Source organism: Myiozetetes cayanensis, unplaced genomic scaffold (genome assembly GCF_022539395.1).
Source record: "Myiozetetes cayanensis isolate MyiCay16 unplaced genomic scaffold, myiCay2020 scf1321, whole genome shotgun sequence".
Lineage (NCBI taxonomy): Eukaryota > Metazoa > Chordata > Aves > Passeriformes > Tyrannidae > Myiozetetes > Myiozetetes cayanensis.
Genome location: NW_026086962.1, coordinates 1,255 through 9,518, shown reverse-complemented (window position 1 = coordinate 9,518; position 8,264 = coordinate 1,255). Strand labels below are relative to the sequence as shown.

Here is an 8,264-nt window from a genome sequence, read left to right as displayed (position 1 = left end):
TTCCTGAAACAGCAGGGACAGGGCTCAGCCTCGCTGCAGCCACGGGACAAAGCAGCAACCCAAGGGAGACCCCAAAATGATCCCCTCCTCTCCACTGCTGACAACCTCAATCTACCTCCAAAGACTCAGTCTCTACCCACCAGATCATCCCAAGTTTAATCCCCTAAATTTTCCATTCCTGTCCACCCCTGCTCACCTCAATATTTTGCATTCCCTGCCCGGAGAGAATCAAACTCCATTTTAAGCCCCCAAAACTTCCTTACAAACCACACCCTTTCCGGCCCACACCTTCCTTGAATGGCCCCAGCCCCGCCCCGCACGTTCCTTTTATGGCGGTAGCCCCGCCCCACACCCCCTCTTTTTCTGGTTATAGCCCCGCCCCGCACCTTCCTTTTATGGCGGTAGCCCCGCCCCGCACCTTCCTTTTATGGCGGTAGCCCCGCCCCGCACTTTCCTTTTATGGCGCTAGCCCCGCCCCGCACCTTCCTTTTATGGCGCTAGCCCCGCCCCACACCTTCCTTTTATGGCGCTAGCCCCGCCCCTCATGCGCTTTTTATGGGTGCAGCCCCGCCCCACATGCGCCTTTTTCGGGCATATCCCCACCCTTCGTTTACCTTTTATGGCCATGGGCACGCCCCGACACTCCTTGTACGGACAAGTCCCTGCCCCTCGGCTCCTTTCATGGCGGCGCCCACCGCCCGTTCACCCCCGCCTTCCAGGCAGGATCGGGCACTCCCGGGTTTCGTCGTGCAGAAAGCCCCGTTCTTTTTGGAACCTCTTGCTCCAGCCTTTTTCCCTGGGCGAAGAGGTGAATTAGTCTTTTGAAGGACCCGATGGCCAGAGGTGGGGGAAAAACTAGCAGCATTCCCTAAACACCTCCAGCACTTCCATATCCATCTGCGACCAGGGCCAACCTGGGCTAGGGGAAGGTGTCCCTGCTCAGGGAGTGGGGCTGCATGAGCTTTAAGGTCCCTTGCAACCCGAACCACTGCAGGATTCCATCACCATTCCACCATTTCTCCCTGCATTTGTTGTGCATCGCTTCCTCTCTGATTCAAATTCTCCAGTTTGGTCGGTCTCTTAAAGGAATAATTTTAAGGTTATTCCGGGAATAAAAAGGGGAGTGGAAAACACACACGAATCATTCCTGCACCCATCAAATCCTTATTCATTAGGAGCACATGCCCTCATCTCTGTCCTTGTTTTTTTTTTCTCCTGGGAAACCTTATGGTCATAGATTTTTCCAAGAGAGACCTGGGATTACCACGTTTGCTCTGTAAGAGGCAGGAGAGGTTCAGAATACCTGTTCCTCTGCATTTTGCCAGTGGGATTTTCCCACTTTTCAGAGATCATTTTTGTAGCTGCCCAAGGAAATTTCTGGAGCTGACCCACGACTGAGTACAGAGTGCAGCACAAAGGAACAACCAATCTCCCTCCAAAATATTTCCTGCCCTCTACAGACAGCCTCAAGACTTATGTCCAATATTTTCCCCACCTGTCCACTCCTGATTCCCTCATTTTAACCCCAAAATGTTCATTCTGTCCCCTACATACTAACACAGATATGACCCCAGTGTCCATTCTGTCCCCTGTAGGTCTCTGGGGACAAAAGGGGGGGTCCCTTTGATCTCAGGGCCTTGCTCCTGACCCTCTCCAGGGCGGAAGAGCTGCAAATCCCAAGGCAGAAGGAGGGTGATCTGTCAGCCAAAGGCAGACAAACGGCTTCAGAAAAGATTTCTGCAACCTAACTGAGAAGGATTTCCAATCTCCCGGGGAGAAGAGCAGGAACTCACAGCCAACAATACCTGACAGTGCCCTGCAGCCACAGCTCAGCTCACGGACAGACTGGCAATTCCACCATCTAAAAGGAAACAAGACCAAGGAAATGGTGATTTCTTTGGCTTTCAAGTTATTTTCAGTTCTTAAAACAGAAGCAACACTTGCTTTGGAATTGTGTTGGGTGAACAATTGGCAGTGGGCACACGCCAGGGCAATAGTGCTGATTTCACTGATGCTCTCTGGGGCAGGAGCAGCTGAGCTCCTGAGTTCAGTTCCTGCCCAAGGTCTGACCCCAAAATGATCCCCTCCTCTCCACTGCTGATCACCTCCACATTTGCATTCACTGACCTGCAGAGAATCAAACTCCTTTTTAAGCCCCAAAACCCGCCTGGGCAGCCACAACTGATCACCTCTTTTAATTTTTAAGACAAGATCTTCATTCTCTCTCCCAGAGATCCCCTCAGATTTAACCCCTAAACTTTTCTCTTCCTGCACACCTCTGATTAACTCATTTTTACCTCCAAAGGTTCATTTTCTATCCTTGAGAGTTTCTCAAGTTTTACCCCCAAAGCTTTCCTTACCTGCCCAGGGCTGATGGCCTCACATTACCTCTCTCGGGTCGTTCCCTCCCCTACAAATAACATTCAGTTTTACCCCCACACTTTTCCTTCCTCTACATTTCCCATTTTAGCTTTGTTAACCCATAACTGGGGACACAGGGGGTCCCTTTGATCTCAGGGCCTTGCTCCTGACCCTCTCCAGGGCGGAAGAGCTGCAAATCCCAAGGCAGAAGGAGGGTGATCTGTCAGCCAAAGGCAGACAAACGGCTTCAGAAAAGATTTCTGCAACCTAACTGAGAAGGATTTCCAATCTCCCGGGGAGAAGAGCAGGAACTCACAGCCAACAATACCTGACAGTGCCCTGCAGCCACAGCTCAGCTCACGGACAGACTGGCAATTCCACCATCTAAAAGGAAACAAGACCAAGGAAATGGTGATTTCTTTGGCTTTCAAGTTATTTTCAGTTCTTAAAACAGAAGCAACACTTGCTTTGGAATTGTGTTGGGTGAACAATTGGCAGTGGGCACACGCCAGGGCAATAGTGCTGATTTCACTGATGCTCTCTGGGGCAGGAGCAGCTGAGCTCCTGAGTTCAGTTCCTGCCCAAGGTCTGACCCCAAAATGATCCCCTCCTCTCCACTGCTGATCACCTCCACATTTGCATTCACTGACCTGCAGAGAATCAAACTCCTTTTTAAGCCCCAAAACCCGCCTGGGCAGCCACAACTGATCACCTCTTTTAATTTTTAAGACAAGATCTTCATTCTCTCTCCCAGAGATCCCCTCAGATTTAACCCCTAAACTTTTCTCTTCCTGCACACCTCTGATTAACTCATTTTTACCTCCAAAGGTTCATTTTCTATCCTTGAGAGTTTCTCAAGTTTTACCCCCAAAGCTTTCCTTACCTGCCCAGGGCTGATGGCCTCACATTACCTCTCTCGGGTCGTTCCCTCCCCTACAAATAACATTCAGTTTTACCCCCACACTTTTCCTTCCTCTACATTTCCCATTTTAGCTTTGTTAACCCATAACTGGGGACACAGGGGGTCCCTTTGATCTCAGGGCCTTGCTCCTGACCCTCTCCAGGGCGGAAGAGCTGCAAATCCCAAGGCAGAAGGAGGGTGATCTGTCAGCCAAAGGCAGACAAACGGCTTCAGAAAAGATTTCTGCAACCTAACTGAGAAGGATTTCCAATCTCCCGGGGAGAAGAGCAGGAACTCACAGCCAACAATACCTGACAGTGCCCTGCAGCCACAGCTCAGCTCACGGACAGACTGGCAATTCCACCATCTCAAAGGAAACAAGACCAAGGAAATGGTGATTTCTTTGGCTTTCAAGTTATTTTCAGTTCTTAAAACAGAAGCAACACTTGCTTTGGAATTGTGTTGGGTGAACAATTGGCAGTGGGCACACGCCAGGGCAATAGTGCTGATTTCACTGATGCTCTCTGGGGCAGGAGCAGCTGAGCTCCTGAGTTCAGTTCCTGCCCAAGGTCTGACCCCAAAATGATCCCCTCCTCTCCACTGCTGATCACCTCCACATTTGCATTCACTGACCTGCAGAGAATCAAACTCCTTTTTAAGCCCCAAAACCCGCCTGGGCAGCCACAACTGATCACCTCTTTTAATTTTTAAGACAAGATCTTCATTCTCTCTCCCAGAGATCCCCTCAGATTTAACCCCTAAACTTTTCTCTTCCTGCACACCTCTGATTAACTCATTTTTACCTCCAAAGGTTCATTTTCTATCCTTGAGAGTTTCTCAAGTTTTACCCCCAAAGCTTTCCTTACCTGCCCAGGGCTGATGGCCTCACATTACCTCTCTCGGGTCGTTCCCTCCCCTACAAATAACATTCAGTTTTACCCCCACACTTTTCCTTCCTCTACATTTCCCATTTTAGCTTTGTTAACCCATAACTGGGGACACAGGGGGGTCCCTTTGATCTCAGGGCCTTGCTCCTGACCCTCTCCAGGGCAGAAGAGCTGCAAATCCCAAGGCAGAAGGAGGGTGATCTGTCAGCCAAAGGCAGACAAACGGCTTCAGAAAAGATTTCTGCAACCTAACTGAGAAGGATTTCCAATCTCCCGGGGAGAAGAGCAGGAACTCACAGCCAACAATACCTGACAGTGCCCTGCAGCCACAGCTCAGCTCACGGACAGACTGGCAATTCCACCATCTAAAAGGAAACAAGACCAAGGAAATGGTGATTTCTTTGGCTTTCAAGTTATTTTCAGTTCTTAAAACAGAAGCAACACTTGCTTTGGAATTGTGTTGGGTGAACAATTGGCAGTGGGCACACGCCAGGGCAATAGTGCTGATTTCACTGATGCTCTCTGGGGCAGGAGCAGCTGAGCTCCTGAGTTCAGTTCCTGCCCAAGGTCTGACCCCAAAATGATCCCCTCCTCTCCACTGCTGATCACCTCCACATTTGCATTCACTGACCTGCAGAGAATCAAACTCCTTTTTAAGCCCCAAAACCCGCCTGGGCAGCCACAACTGATCACCTCTTTTAATTTTTAAGACAAGATCTTCATTCTCTCTCCCAGAGATCCCCTCAGATTTAACCCCTAAACTTTTCTCTTCCTGCACACCTCTGATTAACTCATTTTTACCTCCAAAGGTTCATTTTCTATCCTTGAGAGTTTCTCAAGTTTTACCCCCAAAGCTTTCCTTACCTGCCCAGAGCTGATGGCCTCACATTACCTCTCTCGGGTCGTTCCCTCCCCTACAAATAACATTCAGTTTTACCCCCACACTTTTCCTTCCTCTACATTTCCCATTTTAGCTTTGTTAACCCATAACTGGGGACACAGGGGGTCCCTTTGATCTCAGGGCCTTGCTCCTGACCCTCTCCAGGGCAGAAGAGCTGCAAATCCCAAGGCAGAAGGAGGGTGATCTGTCAGCCAAAGGCAGACAAACGGCTTCAGAAAAGATTTCTGCAACCTAACTGAGAAGGATTTCCAATCTCCCGGGGAGAAGAGCAGGAACTCACAGCCAACAATACCTGACAGTGCCCTGCAGCCACAGCTCAGCTCACGGACAGACTGGCAATTCCACCATCTAAAAGGAAACAAGACCAAGGAAATGGTGATTTCTTTGGCTTTCAAGTTATTTTCAGTTCTTAAAACAGAAGCAACACTTGCTTTGGAATTGTGTTGGGTGAACAATTGGCAGTGGGCACACGCCAGGGCAATAGTGCTGCTTTCACTGATGCTCTCTGGGGCAGGAGCAGCTGAGCTCCTGAGTTCAGTTCCTGCCCAAGGTCTGACCCCAAAATGATCCCCTCCTCTCCACTGCTGATCACCTCCACATTTGCATTCACTGACCTGCAGAGAATCAAACTCCTTTTTAAGCCCCAAAACCCGCCTGGGCAGCCACAACTGATCACCTCTTTTAATTTTTAAGACAAGATCTTCATTCTCTCTCCCAGAGATCCCCTCAGATTTAACCCCTAAACTTTTCTCTTCCTGCACACCTCTGATTAACTCATTTTTACCTCCAAAGGTTCATTTTCTATCCTTGAGAGTTTCTCAAGTTTTACCCCCAAAGCTTTCCTTACCTGCCCAGGGCTGATGGCCTCACATTACCTCTCTCGGGTCGTTCCCTCCCCTACAAATAACATTCAGTTTTACCCCCACACTTTTCCTTCCTCTACATTTCCCATTTTAGCTTTGTTAACCCATAACTGGGGACACAGGGGGTCCCTTTGATCTCAGGGCCTTGCTCCTGACCCTCTCCAGGGCGGAAGAGCTGCAAATCCCAAGGCAGAAGGAGGGTGATCTGTCAGCCAAAGGCAGACAAACGGCTTCAGAAAAGATTTCTGCAACCTAACTGAGAAGGATTTCCAATCTCCCGGGGAGAAGAGCAGGAACTCACAGCCAACAATACCTGACAGTGCCCTGCAGCCACAGCTCAGCTCACGGACAGACTGGCAATTCCACCATCTAAAAGGAAACAAGACCAAGGAAATGGTGATTTCTTTGGCTTTCAAGTTATTTTCAGTTCTTAAAACAGAAGCAACACTTGCTTTGGAATTGTGTTGGGTGAACAATTGGCAGTGGGCACACGCCAGGGCAATAGTGCTGCTTTCACTGATGCTCTCTGGGGCAGGAGCAGCTGAGCTCCTGAGTTCAGTTCCTGCCCAAGGTCTGACCCCAAAATGATCCCCTCCTCTCCACTGCTGATCACCTCCACATTTGCATTCACTGACCTGCAGAGAATCAAACTCCTTTTTAAGCCCCAAAACCCGCCTGGGCAGCCACAACTGATCACCTCTTTTAATTTTTAAGACAAGATCTTCATTCTCTCTCCCAGAGATCCCCTCAGATTTAACCCCTAAACTTTTCTCTTCCTGCACACCTCTGATTAACTCATTTTTACCTCCAAAGGTTCATTTTCTATCCTTGAGAGTTTCTCAAGTTTTACCCCCAAAGCTTTCCTTACCTGCCCAGGGCTGATGGCCTCACATTACCTCTCTCGGGTCGTTCCCTCCCCTACAAATAACATTCAGTTTTACCCCCACACTTTTCCTTCCTCTACATTTCCCATTTTAGCTTTGTTAACCCATAACTGGGGACACAGGGGGTCCCTTTGATCTCAGGGCCTTGCTCCTGACCCTCTCCAGGGCGGAAGAGCTGCAAATCCCAAGGCAGAAGGAGGGTGATCTGTCAGCCAAAGGCAGACAAACGGCTTCAGAAAAGATTTCTGCAACCTAACTGAGAAGGATTTCCAATCTCCCGGGGAGAAGAGCAGGAACTCACAGCCAACAATACCTGACAGTGCCCTGCAGCCACAGCTCAGCTCACGGACAGACTGGCAATTCCACCATCTAAAAGGAAACAAGACCAAGGAAATGGTGATTTCTTTGGCTTTCAAGTTATTTTCAGTTCTTAAAACAGAAGCAACACTTGCTTTGGAATTGTGTTGGGTGAACAATTGGCAGTGGGCACACGCCAGGGCAATAGTGCTGATTTCACTGATGCTCTCTGGGGCAGGAGCAGCTGAGCTCCTGAGTTCAGTTCCTGCCCAAGGTCTGACCCCAAAATGATCCCCTCCTCTCCACTGCTGATCACCTCCACATTTGCATTCACTGACCTGCAGAGAATCAAACTCCTTTTTAAGCCCCAAAACCCGCCTGGGCAGCCACAACTGATCACCTCTTTTAATTTTTAAGACAAGATCTTCATTCTCTCTCCCAGAGATCCCCTCAGATTTAACCCCTAAACTTTTCTCTTCCTGCACACCTCTGATTAACTCATTTTTACCTCCAAAGGTTCATTTTCTATCCTTGAGAGTTTCTCAAGTTTTACCCCCAAAGCTTTCCTTACCTGCCCAGGGCTGATGGCCTCACATTACCTCTCTCGGGTCGTTCCCTCCCCTACAAATAACATTCAGTTTTACCCCCACACTTTTCCTTCCTCTACATTTCCCATTTTAGCTTTGTTAACCCATAACTGGGGACACAGGGGGTCCCTTTGATCTCAGGGCCTTGCTCCTGACCCTCTCCAGGGCGGAAGAGCTGCAAATCCCAAGGCAGAAGGAGGGTGATCTGTCAGCCAAAGGCAGACAAACGGCTTCAGAAAAGATTTCTGCAACCTAACTGAGAAGGATTTCCAATCTCCCGGGGAGAAGAGCAGGAACTCACAGCCAACAATACCTGACAGTGCCCTGCAGCCACAGCTCAGCTCACGGACAGACTGGCAATTCCACCATCTAAAAGGAAACAAGACCAAGGAAATGGTGATTTCTTTGGCTTTCAAGTTATTTTCAGTTCTTAAAACAGAAGCAACACTTGCTTTGGAATTGTGTTGGGTGAACAATTGGCAGTGGGCACACGCCAGGGCAATAGTGCTGCTTTCACTGATGCTCTCTGGGGCATCAAGGCTGGAGCCTCTTCCCTGTGGCTGCACACACCCCAAAGATTTGG

At 49.2% G+C, this 8,264-nt stretch overlaps 1 long non-coding RNA gene across 23 annotated transcripts; it reads right to left on the bottom strand.

Annotated features, from left to right (window-relative positions):
• Positions 1-580: 580 nt before the first annotated feature.
• Positions 581-8,056, bottom strand: LOC126636550 (uncharacterized). 23 transcript variants are annotated; one of them, XR_007628061.1, is made up of 10 exons: positions 7,995-8,056; positions 7,111-7,166; positions 6,227-6,282; positions 5,343-5,398; positions 4,459-4,514; positions 3,574-3,629; positions 2,690-2,745; positions 1,806-1,861; positions 915-1,079; positions 582-796 (listed from the first exon to the last, which is right to left on the bottom strand). It is a non-coding gene; the product is annotated as an uncharacterized LOC126636550 (long non-coding RNA). The 23 variants fall into 23 exon arrangements; XR_007628065.1 differs by having other exon boundaries at positions 7,099-7,166; positions 7,983-8,050; XR_007628066.1 differs by having other exon boundaries at positions 6,215-6,282; positions 7,983-8,050.
• Positions 8,057-8,264: the final 208 nt, after the last annotated feature.